A 15397-nucleotide genomic window follows, 5' to 3' on the forward strand; every position below is an offset into this window, starting at 1 on the left:
CATTTAAATAAGGAAAATGTACATAATTAGATCATTCCTTGAAAGTAAAATGGGTCCAATTTGGAAAACCTAGTTTTTAAGGACCTATTTTTAAAGAACCTCAATAGTGTAAATTAAATAGGTGTATGGTATAGTTGTATGTAGTTTATATGTGAGATGAAATAAGGACTAATCTAAAACTTAGGGGAAACCAAGGAGATGTGGATATGATCTAATAATCAAAAGATCAGGACACGTTTGGAGAACCCAATTGTAAAGGCCGTCATACTAAAAATAAAATAAATATAAATGGAGATATGGTAGGACTGTGGATGGCATTATCTAAATCAATAATACCATAACTGACATATAGAAAGATATAAGGAAATATGGATGTGAGGGGAACATCTGTGTTAGTCGGAGAGATGATGGGACTTGGATAGTGGGGCCGGACAGCCCCTAGGATCCAAAGTCAGCATCTCTCCCAACTAACGAATGCAATTTAATTCAACAGCCTCATTTAAACCATCTGGGAATATGGTATTTAGTCTGAACATCCAATATAGTTCTTCTTGGCATAACCTAGCATATCTATCTCCACCTCTATTTGTTCCTGGAATATGTTCAATCCCAACAATTTGTAAACTTGATGGACTACCATGATGTTTCTCTAAAAATGTCTTGGAATACTGTGATTCATCATCTGATTTGTGATGTTACGCCTATGTTCTAAAAACCTCTTTTTTAGTGGGCGTGTTGTTGTACCCACATAGAAGCAAGGGCAGCTACATAACAGAACATAGATGACAAATTTTGTGTCGCAATATATAAATTGTTTTATTTAAATTTCTATGTCCATATTTTGTAGCTTCAAAATTTCCTTACTATGTAGAACATGTCCACAGGTGATGCATTGTTGTCTACTGTTGTCTTTTAATTCTACGTAGTTGACCTTTGGGTATATTTGTTTTCCAAGATCTATAATGTCCGCTATGAAAGTGTAAATAATTATTGGCATCTGTTGGTTTTCTAAAATTTGAGGTGATAATTTTATTATCCACAATTTTAAGGGTCACATCCAGGAAGTTGATTTCGCATGGATTAAAAGAGTGAGTGAAAGTTAATTATTTGAACAATAATGAATATAATTTAACAAAAGAAAGTGCAGTTTCTAAGGTGCCATTCCAGATTATAAACAAGTCATCAATATATCGACTGTAGAGCACCAGTTTTGCTGCATAGGGCCCACCCTCCACATGGTGAGATTCAAATTCTCCCATGTAGAGGTTGGCATAACTAGGGGCAAACCTGTGGACATGTTCTACATAGTAAGGAAATTTTGAAGCTACAAAATATGGACATAGAAATTGAAATAAAACAATTTATAAAGTGCGACTAAAAATTTGTCATCTATGTTCTGTTATGTAGCTGCCCTTGCTTCTATGTGGGTAGAACAACACGCCCACTAAAAATGAGGTTTTTTAGAACATAGGCGCATGGTCTGACTCACCTGGGAAAGCAACATATGTGCAAGTTGGTCAGGGTGTATTGGTGTGCACCAAGTTTCTCTTCCCAAGCTGAAAAGAGGGCAATGTACTGTTTGACATGCTTGAGGAAGAATGTTGGAAAAACAATACCAACCGAGCCATCCCACGTTCCTCTGACAGATGGACCTTTTCAGGTAATACAAATTGATTTCATCCAATTACCACCCTGCAGGAATCTCAAGTATGTATTAGTTTGTACAGATATTTTCTAATTGGGTTGAGGCATATCCAGCTGCCACTAATACTGCTGTGTTACTGCTAAAAAGATTGTTCAGGAGTTTGTATGCAGATACGGTATCCCTAGAATTATTGAAAGTGATGGGGGTACTCACTTCACAGGTGATGTCTTTCAGAACATGTGTAAGTTGATGGGTATTAATAGTAGACTTCACAACCCTTACTGACAAGCCAGCACCAAGGTGGAGAGGATGAACAGTGCTATTAAAAATAAACTGAATAAGATCATGGCAGAAACTGGACTGGGATGGCCAGAAGCCCTACCACTAGTCCTTCATAGCATCAGGACAACTCACAGATCCCCTCTTAATCTGTCCCCCTCTGAAGTACTGTTTGGTAGACCTCATTTTATTATAAATCCACAGGAAGATATGAAAAGTAACAATGAGGTAACTGTAAGGTATCTTATAACAATGAGTAAACAGTTGAAGCAGCAACAGCAGAAACTGAAATTGTTGTCACATGATATGCCAGAAACAAACAGTCATGATGTTGAACCTGGAGAATGTGTTATGATCAGAAGTTTCTTGCGTTCAGGTTGTTTAACAGATCGGTGGGAAGGTCCGTATCAAGTGTTGCTGACAAGTACAACTTCCTTGAAGGTGGCAGAGAGAGATACCTGGGTCCATTCCACTCACTGTAAGGTAGTCAACCAACCAGTGGAGAGACAAGGAGGAGTCGAGGCAGATTACGTAGACCTATCAATTGCGAGCCTGTTCCGGAAGGGTTAAAAGTTGCAGTGAGACACCTCAGCTAAAGAAATTTGTAGATTACTGTCCCACAAATGGAGTGGTGTGCTGGGGTTACATTTGTGTCTTCTTCCAGAGTTTTCATCATCCAAGTTTCTTTCGGGATTTCTGGTTTCTGTGATGGAGGACAGATAACGGAGAGGGGAGCTGATGGTGATATCGATGGAGTTGGAGTTGGGAGGAGTGCTAAACCAGTCGGGGGAGTATCTGACCAAACCCAGTAAAGAAATTGGTAAGAGATCTGTTGTTTTGGGAACTTTGAGACAGTGTGAAGGTCTATCGTCTGAGGATTATTGTATGTGTGAGTTTTGTGGGTCCCTAGTCGATGAGAGATGCATCCAACGGTGTCAGCTTAAGTATAACCCGTATTGGGGTGGGTATCCTTTAGAGGATTATCATACCATGGTGGACAAAGTTTTAAACCAAACTGACTGTTGGGTATGCTCTCACGTGCCTCAAGGACAACATAATGTAGGGTTAGTGCCATTCCCATTGAATGTCTGAGGTTTTAGAATTGCGAAGAGGGGATGCACTGGATGGAAAATTTCTTATGTCCAAACTACCTAATTTTAAACTCCACCAGTACCAAGTAGATAGATCACTTTTATGTTTGAACATCACCAACCCCAACAAACCAGGAATTTGGGAGTTGACTGGGAATAACCAGACGATGACCTTCTCACTAAGAGCTGATAATGAACTTATAAATTTTGAACTTTTACGCACAATTAGACTAGGTGGAAGATACTTCCGGTATAAATATACATTAAGTTCCACCAAGGAAATGGTTGGTAGGGTACCAGAAGGGTACTGTGCCAAGGTAATACAACCAGAAACTTGTATGAGTCAAATGAGAGAACCTGAAATAGGATCACTGGCTAGGGAAATCTGTTTGACGATAATGATGTTTACTATCCCTTATGTACTCCCTGATGATGTGTATTTTATATGTGGAAGAAAAGCGTATAAGTGGCTCTCTCCGAGTTCAGAAGGTTTATGCTACCTAGGAAGAGTAGTTCCAGAAGTTATGACCCTTACACATGGTGAAATGTTTGGTATCCATAAAAACACACCATCCCCATATCTTCATACGCACTATGAACACCGTGACAAGAGAAACATGATACTTGGTGATGTACATAAAGCCACACAATTGATTAGTGAAACAACTGGCTTTCAAGTTTTAGTAGCATTGGATCCAACCAGGATCGCTCGGGGTACTCTAATTTTCAGGTATATTCAAGACCTTGCTAAATTAATAGATAATATCACCGAGATGTATGATGACACCTTTAGGTATACAGGTAGGGAGTTACAAGCTTATAAGAAAGAACTTGTTCAACATAGGCTAGTGTTAAATTATTTACTGTCACTGGGGGATACTGTGTGACTTTGGCCACCCAATTTGGTGTCAAGTGCTGCAAGTATATTACAAATAGCACTAGTGACCCCATGGAGGTGATAGACCGGAAGATGGATAAAATTCTGCAGTTAAAATGGGAATTTCGGAAGAACCATAATGCTTCACTGATTGAAGTAGAGGAGAAGGTAGAAGAGTGGTTCACTTGGTTGAACCCTGTGAAATGGTTCTCCGGTCTAGGAGAATGGATCCAGGAACTGGTTGCCACTGTGGGTAAGCTCCTGATCCTTATACTGATTGTCATCTTAGTAATTGGCTTATGTGTCAGGTGTGTTCCTAATGACACTGAGCTACAGCCAGGAAGAAATGAGGGCTGATGACATCAGATCCTAGCTACAGAGAATCAGGAAGGACAAAATTAACAAGATGCAAAGCCATCTAATAATAACATAACAGCATATGAAATATATATAGTGGGACATGACACTTCCCGTCTGAAATCTTTAGATTTCACGATAAAGCAAACATTATAATAATGTCCTTAAATGATGTCCAGAATTGATCTCGGGACTTGTAACCTATAACAGAAGAGAAATGTTAGATCAAGTTCCAAGTAATAACCCATCATCGGATTAGGGAAGTCACAACTTGCAAATACTTCCAACCCACAGTATAATCCATAGCTGTAAGTAAGTATATCATAGCTGTAAGTTTGTGGTACAATATTCTAATGATGAGCGGAATCTGGTGGCCAAGTCCTTCTTTATGTGATATCTTCTTTTGGAAGAAGCACTAGCTCTACGATTGGACGGAGAAAAACTCGGACAGAGCCTCCTTTGGTCACTTTGACCTCCGCATTACGAACCTTTCCAATGTCACTAGGAGAAACCTTGGTGAAAAGACCCATTGTCCATTCATTGCAATGGGCCTCGTTATCCTTCAAAAGAACAAGGTCCCCGATCTGTAGGTTGGGTTTTGACATCTGCCATTTGTGATGACTTTGAAGCATATGTAAATACTCTTGTCTTCCAACGGTGCCAGAACACATTGGACAGGTGTTTGAACCTGTTTCCATTGACGCCTGTAAATGTCACTGTGGTCTAAGATTTCAGGAGGAATTGAAGCAGCTCCAATCTTCTGAGTAAGAATGGTTGGAGAATCAGGGTCTGAGGATACTGGGACAAGTGGTCTTACATTGATTATGGCAGATACTTCTGCAAGAAAGGTAACTAAAACTTCATGGGTGGGAGATGACTTGTGATCCAGAAACATCTTGCCATGGAAGGTGACTGGTACTACAAACCCAAGAGGATCATAAATACTGTTTAGAACAGATAAAACTCCTTGTTTGGTGAAAGGTTTGTCATAGGCTGATACTTGGAATGTAAATATGTCCTGTTTGATGTCCCAGAGTAAGCCTAGGCTGCGTTGTATGGGAGGAACATCAGAACCAAGATTAAGATCCTTCAAGTTGGTGGCATGATCATCAGAGGGAAATGCTTCCATTACCCTTTGGCTGTTAGAGATAATCTTGTGGATGCTGAGGTTTGCTACAGAAAGCATTTCTTGTGTTCTTGTGAGGACATCAATTGCCTTTTCAGTTGTGGGTAAGGATTTTAGTCCATCATCAACATAGAAGTTCTTTTCAACAAAATGACGACCATCAGATCCATAGTCCTTCTCACCTTCCTGGGCTGTTCTTCTGAGTCCATAGATTGCTACCGCAGGAGAGGGGCTGTTGCCAAATACATGCACCTTCATCCAATAATCTATGACTTCATTGTTGTCCTTGTGCCATAAGAACCTCAGGTAGTTCTGATTGTCTTCCCTGACTATGAAGCAATGGAACATTGGCTGGATGTCAGCTACTACTGTAACAGGTTCATGTCTAAAACGAATTAGCACTTCTATGAGGCTGTTGTTTAGGTTTGGCCCAGTAAGGAGCTGATTGTTGAGGGAGACTCCTTCATACTGAGCGCTGGAATCAAAAACTACTCTAATTTGGTTGGGTTTCCGCGGGCGATACACTCCAAAGGATGGAAGGTACCAGCTTTCTTATTCTTCTTCCTTTACTGGTGGTGCAGGTTCTGCGTGATCTCTGTCAAATATGTTTTGCATGAAATCCACAAAATGTTTCTCCATCTCTGGTTTCTTCTTTAGAGTTCGTTTTAAAGAGGAAAATCTAGCAACTGCTTGCTGTAGATTGTTTGGTAGTTTCACTCTTGGAGAGCGAAAGGGTAATGAGTGCTACCCAACTGTTGGTATCGTCCTGGGTGAAATCTTTGTCCATTACCTTGAGAAATTCTTCATCTGCAGATGCTAACTTGTTGTCTTCACTCGAATTGAACACTGTCGGCTAAAGACTGTCATCCCGAGACAGGACTATGTTCGTGATATCTTGACGTTCATGCTGCAATTTACTGCTGTCTAGCCTTTCTTTCACCCAGTAATGACGTGGGCATGGCTGAAAATGAGTGCTGCGACCATTAGGCAAAATGTTTGTCTTAAATGAGAATATCCTGGTAGACTTCTTCATCTTGTCTATACAGACATTGCCTATGATAACCCAGCCTAGATCAAGATGTTCGGCAAACAAAGCATCATTTGGTCCATTGATCTGCTGCCATACTTTATGTATCCTGAGGATATCTCTACCGAGAAGATCTCTGCATTTTTTGTCAAGGGCTGGTATTTCATTGGATATAGGCCTTAGGTGAGTGTGATGAAGAGCGACCTCTGGTGTAGGAATTTCCTCTTTGTTGGATGGTATCTGGTTACACTCAACAAGTGTGGGTAAGGGTATTTTAAGGTTGTCCTTGAGAGAAGCTACAACAAGTCCACTTGCTCTTCTTCCAGAGACCTCTGTAATTCCACTACAGGTACCCAAGGTGTAAGGGTAAGCGTCTCCCTTTAAGTTTAACATATCAAAGAGCTCTGGTCTTGCGAGTGATCGGTTGCTCTGGTCATCCAAGATGGAGTACAACTTTAGAAACTTTTCTGGCTGTCCCTTGGGGTATACATTGACTAGACATATCTTTGCACAAGACTTGTCACAAAGATCTTCCCCACAGACTTTAGTGCATGAAGAAGATACAGTATTAGGACTTGCTGTCTGATCTGCATTCTCCCCGCCATGCTTTGGTGCAGAAGGGAAATGTGCAGGCGGTGTAGGATTGGATTGAGATGGGTAAAGTGCCTGCACGTGGTCCTCACAGCTGCACTCTACGCACTTAATAGTGGTTTTACAGTCCTTAGCAAAATGTTCAGTAGAGGCACAACATCTGAAACATACCCAAAATTTCCTTAGAAGTTCCTTGCGCTCCTGGAGAGGTTTCTTTCTGAAACCAATGCATTTCTTGAGGGGATGAGGCTTCTTATGAATGGGACACAGGCGATTGGGGTTTTCAATCCTTTCACCTTGGCTGCTCTTGTCAGGAGCTGAAGTTGGAGTGTGCAGGATTTCATTCTTTTTTTTTTTTTTTTTACTGACACTGGACCTCTGTGGTTCTTGTAGTTAGAGCGTGGACTGTCATATTTGGGAGTAGGTGAACCAGGATGACTTAACTCACTGTAGGAGAAGCTTGGGTCATTCTTGGATTCTGCGTTGTTCCTGACAAACTCACAGAAATAGGAAAAGGGAGGAAAGGAGACTAGATTTTTCCCTTTTGTATCTTGAAGCAAGTGTAGTCCACTTTTCTTGAATATCATATGACAGCATGGAAACTATTGGGTTTACTCCATGAGCTGTGTCCAGGTAACTGAGGCCAGGTAAGTGAGTATCCTTTTTGGCCAGCTGGAGCTCAAAGAGTAGGTCACTGAGCTCTTGGAATTTCTCATTGTCCTTGACAGATATTTTTGGAAAATCAGCCATTTGAACAGAGCATTCTCTATGGCTTCAGGACTTCCAAAGCTTAATTCTAACCTTTCCCAAGCAGCAGTAAGGCCTGCCGTAGGATTATTAATGTGAACAGATCTGAGTCTCTTGACACGGTCTGTAGCCTGTGGGCCGAGCCACGTGATCAGCAGATTTAGTTCTTCGGCAGCAGTAATTCCAAGATCACTAATTGTGGTTCTGAAGGCACTTTTCCAACCTCTGTAGTTCTCAGGCTGGTTGTCGAACCTAGTGAGGCCGGTCTTAGCAAGTTCACGGCGAACCATGTATCTTGCAAAGTCTGACATATGTTTTCTCTGACTTTGGGCAAGGAATTGCTGGCTGAGTAGTGCTGTTCATATTATTTGTGGTGTTCTGGGTAAGAGACATAGGGGGGTACAGGGCTGCATAGGCATTCAGCCTAAGAATTGGTTTAAAGTCCATAGGTCTGGAACTGTGTGGTTGCCAGGGACCTGGTGACTTACTAGCATATTGGTTTGTGACCAGGTGTTTGTATATTGGGCTTGTTGAGGTGTTGGACCTTGGTGCACTGTGGTGTGTGAAAATGGGTCAGGATGACTAAAGTGGTTGTGCATTGTACTGACCTTGGATGTGGCGTGTTGCATAGGGATCTGAGTCCCATTGTTCTGGAAAAATGTCCGCACTGGAATGTTTGCAGCAACAAAGGATTCACTGTTTAGGCTTAGGACGTAGTCTCTTGTACTCTTAAAGAGAATCCTCCGCATCCACTTCACTTATACTGCTGTCCCTTTCACTTCCACTGGCAACTTGTTCCAAAACCTCTAACCGTACCATTGCTGTGACGTGCTCACATTGTTTCTCTAAAGCTTCTATTTCTGCCTTTTCGCACGCTGCACTGGCTTCCATTTCTGCCTTTTTTTTGTGCTGCTCTGGCTTCCATCTCCGTCTTTTTTTGTGCAAAGTCAGCTTGTACTTTGGTAGTCTCTGCATCTGCACGCGCCTTTTATAAGTTGCTCGCTGAGCATAGAATATTTTGAACATTGTGACTTAGATGAACGTTTTGAACGCCTGGTGGACACAGAAATATGTGATGTTTGCAGTAATTGTGCGATTCTTGCCGCTGTCCTGGATTTAACTTCACGTAATAAACTGTCTCGATCCATAATTAAGATCATTAAAGCTTTGCAATTCTTCAAAAGAATCCTGAGTATTGAGTTTCCTTACATACTTACATTTTCCTGGCTTTTCATTGTATAAAGCTCATATACTGAACAAAGCTGTCCTAGGGCTCCTAGTGGTGACAAGTAAGAAACAGTTTGAGGGTGGACATATGATTTAGCAACTTTTGCCATAAGTTTAGGACAGGGGTGGGGAACCTTTTTTCTGCCAAGGGCCATTTTAATATATAAAACATTATTCGCGGACAGGTGCAGGCCACACCCATCAGTTTGATGTCACAAGAGGGTGGGGCCACAATCTTCAGTGATTACTGCAATACCCAGAGTATCCTGAGGATGCTCCGGGGAGCTGTAAGGGCAGTGGTGTGACCGTCTGAAGCATCCTAAGGACACTCCAGGTGGAACTGCTGTATAGATTCTGGCTGCAGGATGCCATTCTAGACACCCTGCTAGCCAAATGAGGCTAGCAGGAAAAATCTCCGAGGGCCAGACCAACTGATTCCGAGGGCCTTATACGGCTCCCGAACAGGAGGTTCCCCCATCCCTGGTTTAGGACATCGGAACAAAGTTCATGCTTCCTACCTTCAAGATTCTCTTTAACCTTCCATGTAGGCTTAGCAGGGCGTTTAGACTACAGGTTGAGATCCATAACTTCTCCTTGTTCTGATTGTAGATATTGTTCATCTTGAACAGGCTGTGCAGTGTTCCCTTCAGCCATATCACACAGGTAGAATGGATTTGAATAATACTGGAGTGAGTTTGTAGCTTGCTAGAAGAATCTATGCTGTAATGTGTAGCAGCACACACTGATTTCTTACACTGTAGGCAAGCTTGTTCGTGTCTTTGTACCTGCAACTGGCTTACTGGTGTATAAAGTTGTATTTATCAATCATCTTTTCACTATTCTGACTCAATAACCAGGCTGTAAGTGTAAGGCCCCTGAGATAATTCCTGTGTATATCTGTAATGAACCAATACTTACACCAAGAGACTTTGTCAGACAGTGTCAACTCAACTAGTATGGCACAGATGAAGAATCCAGATGAGGGTTTATTTCAAGCTGATATTCTTATAATTATGCATAACATAGTAGGTGAAAAGATGATAGTTTACCAGAGCTCAACAGGTAACAACTGCAAGCTAAAATGGCAGGCAGGCAGAGAGAGAGACAGGCAGAGAGAGAGAGAGACAGGCAGAGAGAGAGAGAGACACACAGAGAGAGAGAGAGACACACACAGAGAGAGAGAGAGAGACAGGCAGAGAGAGAGAGAGACAGGCAGAGAGAGAGAGAGAGACAGGCAGAGAGAGAGAGAGACAGACACAGACACAGACAGACAGACAGAGACACACCTACAGCCAGGAAGAAATGAGGGCTAATGACATGAGATCCTAGCTACAGAGAATCAGGAAGGACAAAATTAACAAGATGCAAAGCCTTGCTTTAATAACATGACAGAAACTAACAGCATATGAAACATTTTATATATAATATATATTAGTGGGACATGACAACCCCTCCAGGGTGTTTGGCCAACATTCCATAGCCCGAGCCACCCAGCAGATAGCCATAGCGGGTCTGCACATGGCACCTGAAAGGGAATAAATTGACTTCAGGCAAACCTCCACCTTCCTGGCAATAGTATTTTTCAGGGACGATGTGGAAGGCATAGGGAGAGAGTCGCGCTTTTATCCAAGCGCATAATGTGGGAATCTACCGCCGGTAACGTTTTCCATTTAGAGAAATAGTCCTCAGCAAATGGATAAGCATGGCACAGGCACTTCCCAGGATTTTTCCATGTCACCTGCAGATGGTCCACCAGTTGGTTAGACAAAGGAAAAATAGGTGCGGCTGCCTTTACAGGCTTAAAAAGAGCACATCCTCCTCTATGACCAAGTCCGCACGGACAGTTTGTATCAGACTCAGGATATATATCTTGGACTTGGACTCCCTCTCACGTATGGAAGTCAGAGTTGTCCGGGATTGCCCCATCCTCAGATGACACCTCGTCATCATCATACAGGAGTAGATTGGGACGACCGCATAAATCTTTTAGCCCATCTGCCCTGAGGGGCCTCCTACTGTTGCACTTCTGCGACATTTTGCATCGCAGTGGGAACTGTCTTATCCTACTGGGGAGATAGCACCTGTAAGGGTGCAGCCGCCTGAAGCAGGCTCTGAGAGGGCATAAGCTGCTGCTGTGTGAACCCCAGAGGGGAACACACAGGAGGGGCAGCTAAATGTCCCGCAATGGCCGTGCTTGTGCAAAGCACACCCACGGAGGCACCTGCGGAGTGACAGGGACCGTAGAGGGACCTGGGGGAGCATAGCACCTCAAACATAATCCCTCCAGTACCATGTCTCCCACCCCTAAAGTCACTGTACATTTTTTTACAGGATGGCTGGGAGTCAAATTAGGCACATCACTCTCACTGCCAGACATAGTGAAGATAGCAATATAATGTGTGTGATCCCCTGCACAGAATTAACAGAGTACGAGGGTGTACCCCGATAACACCTGTTAGGACTCAGAGAGAGAACAGGTACAAGGAAAGTAAAATGGCTGACAGAAAGTGAAACAAAGACAGCACTAGCCTACAATACGGAATAATAAAAATACCTGCACTAAATCGCACTTTACTGGTCAACTACGCAGATTAGCATCTGGTAGGACAAAAGTGCTACATACAGCGACCACCGTCCAGGAGGAGAGGTATGTAGGGGGACCCGGACTATGCCCTGCCTGCTTGCTTGCTTTCTGCGACACTCAGCCAGGAAGATGGATGCCTGAGATCCCTGAGGGGGCAAAGCCAGAGGGAAGCTGCCACAGCCCAGCCAGACCGCAGTGGAAAGGCACATTGTGCAAGATCCCCGGATCAGTACCAGTGTCTGGACGCTGGCACGGACGTCCCCTGGACTGTCCTTGCTGTCGCTATGTAGAAGCAAACTTCTTTTAAAATAAAAAAATCTTCGGGGGCTGAGTCAAAGCCCCCCTGCATGTCAGTGATCCAACTCTAGCTGGGCACCCAACGAAATTGAGGTGCCTCTGGCCCAGGGTATAGAGGGAGACCCAAGTGCATCCTGGGAAGAAAAATTTACTGCGTAAGGGGCCCGTATGACTCTGCATCACCTATACACCCAAGGTCACCCTGTGGACCCCGAAGTAGAAAAAGGCTGGTACTCACTCCCTAGTTGAATAACAGCATGACCAGGTGCCTGCTGCGGGAGACAACGTATGTAGCAGACGTAGAGCAGCAGCACGCACAGGACTTCCAACACAGAAAGCTATATGAACTTTTCAGTTTAATAACAGTCTGCCAAAACTTTTGCTCCGCGGCCACACTCTCCCTTCAGCAGTAGCACACTTCAGATCACATCAGTAACGAAGATCTGATCTCGGACACTGCTGGCCAGGGTGTACTCACCCCCTCCTAAATCCAGAACTTCCTGCTCTTCTTTATTATGAGGCACTACTGCGGCCGCGGTTGTTGGGCAGGCTGCAGTTGACTATTGGACGCTGTATTTTTCATTTGTGACCTTCATAATAAATCTACTAAATGTGAGGAGTGAAAGTCTTTAAAAAAAAAAAAAAAAAGTAGGGGCCACCTGTGCCAGTTGCCATGCACGAGAATAGGACTGAGTGATGACTGAGCAGATTCAACATGCCATGGACTGCTTCACAGCTGACCAACCAAGTTCCTATGCGATACTAAGAAGAAGCAGAATTTGAACTTCTTGTCGAATGAAAAACGCCAGAGCTTGGTCTACATATAACAGCTAGATCAACTCAGTTCCGGAAAATCGTTGACTGAGAAAAAAAAAACTGGAATGTTGAACCACTTCCGTCCGGAACATAGAACCGCTCAAATGACAGAATAACAGTAAAGGGTGTCTACATGACCCAGCCCCCCACTCAGGAAACTGAGCTGAGGCAACAGCCATATGGAAGATCAGGATGCAAGCAACATACCGAAATTCCACCAAATACAAGGGCCATGACCGGTCAACCAGGACATATATATATATATATGTCAGAAAGATTGTAACATGAGCATATTGACCAAGGATTTGGCCACCAAAGTACTCTCATGACACCCTAACCGAATAGACAGGTGTCCAGGTTGCAAAGACCAAAGTCGGAGTGACCAAGGATCATCTCTGGAGGAGATGATCAAAAAAACCAGCCACCAAGTGAGATTAACAAGTTATGTCAGACAGAATGAGAATCTGAGCGGAGAGGGATGCTCCAAGATGGGAGAATCTCCCTTTGAAATTCCACGAGTGGAAGCAGGCATACTGAATGGTCACGAAGGTGGAGACCCATGTGCACAATAAAGTCAGTCAGTCACTCACCACAAAATTGATGGGCGAGGCACCATCAACATTGTCCACTGACTGTCCAAGGACAGTAGGGTCAGTGCGTGAGACACCGGCAACAAAACCTTGCTGAAGTGGGGGTGTCGAAGAGCTAGGCTTCTTCAGATCCCTAACCCCCAAGTACCAGCTGGCACCAGAAATTTTGGCCCGAGAGCAGATTTTCACAGACTGACCCGGAGACGCTCCACCCCGACAGGAGGAGGAGTGAAAAACTGGAAACCCAGGACACCGGAAGAAAGCATGGGCAATAAAAGTATACAGGTCCTGCCCAAAGAGAATACCCCTACCAAACGGAACAGACCAAGGAACAAATGAAGCTGAATCCATCCAACAAGCATGGAGCCAAAGTGCTCCCTGAACTGGGATGGTCATAGCTGAAACCCTGGAAGCCACATGAGCACCATCTTGCGCAGTCGTACACACAGGGCCTGATTCAGAGCCGCTCGTTCGTTCCGAGCGATGTTTGCCCAACTGCGCATGCGTACGGATCGTAATACGCATGCGCGAACCAGTCAGTGCGGCTGAAAATCGTTTGTTCGCTAAATAGCGAATGCCTGCTAATATGAGTGACAGGAGGAGGCGTATGTGGGTGGTAACAGGGGAAGGTGCTTGAAAACAGGAAGTGGAGATCAGAACGCAGGCGTGCTAAAAGGTCAAAACGGGCGTTTTATGGGTGTGCATAATTAATACAGCAGCGTCACTGACCACGTCACTGGGTTATTTTATAGTCAGAACTGCTCGCAAATTTGTGGTAGGAAAAACCAACCACAAGAATAGCGAGCAGTTCATACGCTGGTCGATGTACTCGATTAATCTAATAAATAGCGGATATGACATAGGATGCAAGCGGCCAGGGGGCGTAGTTATCCAAAAAATGACCGCAAGTTTTGTTCGCTCGTTCAGACAGAGGCGTGAACAGACCGCAAAGAGCGAACGGTTCATTTGAATAGCCACCCCTTTTTTTGGAACGAACGAGCGCAAATAGCGACCGGCTCTGAATCAGGCCCACAGTCAGCTGCACCACAAAGCAGTTTCACCAAGTTCAGTAGAGAAATCGTGGGTGAATCACTGATTCCAACGAGTTTGCCAGCCCATGCCTCCAAAGCTCAAAGCCCCTGTTAGTGGACCTGAGACAACCTTTCAATAGGTAACCCACCAAATCCTTAAAGGACACCAAACCCAGAGTGGGTAGCTAAAAGTTCCACCACAGTGTCAAGCCTGGGAGGCAATTCCCACTTGGATACATGATCCGGCAGAAGAGGATAAACAGAAGCAGAGTTTAGAGGGATGGGGAAAGTCATATTCGGTGCTTTCCCAGCATCCATGAGGAGACCAGTTGCGCCAACGCAACGGACTCACCCATTTTGGAATCCACAACCATGCAGTCCCAAGAGTGGCACCCATCAGCCATGAGATCTACGCTGCAACTTGCGGAAGACTCCAGTTCTTTATTCTCCTGAACCGCAGCACCAGAAGCCAGCATCCTGGTTTCCCAAACCAGGCGCAGCAGCTCCATATTAATTATCACGCTGAAGTGCCACCAGCGTACCAAAGTCAGAGACTGACCGACAAAGACTGTCCCCCACTGGCTCCGCCAGGGTAGACGCAGCACCCCGGGACAGCTGCACATCACCAGACCCTGCATGGCAGCGTAAAGCATCCCCGAGATCACCTGTTATGGCATAGTCCCTTGGGTTGAGCGGCTGGCCAGGGAAAATCACATTGCTCCTGGCCTTGTAGGGAATCGTGCTTAAACCAAAGTACCCGGAGGAAACCCACGCAAGTACAGAGAGAACATAGAAACGCCAGTCAGGGCCGTAGTGGGAACTGAACCCACAACCTCAGTGCGGTGAGGCAGTAATGCTACCCATTGCACCGCATCTGCTGTCCCAACCTCAGGTAACGGCTGTGTGATGCAAGTATAACCACCAAGCCCCAAAAACTACTACTACAGGGTGAAAACTATGGGCCACTGGCGACGCCCAGGGAAGGTGGAGGTATGTGCGGCTCACGGACTCAACGCTATAGCGATGTCATGAGTCTTAACTAATGCCTACTCTTACCACAAAATGTACAGCAGTACTAACACTTAAATGACAGGTGGTACATGAACAAGTCA

Source organism: Taudactylus pleione, unplaced genomic scaffold, assembly GCF_031769625.1.
Source record: "Taudactylus pleione unplaced genomic scaffold, aTauple2 ptg000609l, whole genome shotgun sequence".
NCBI lineage: Eukaryota > Metazoa > Chordata > Amphibia > Anura > Myobatrachidae > Taudactylus > Taudactylus pleione.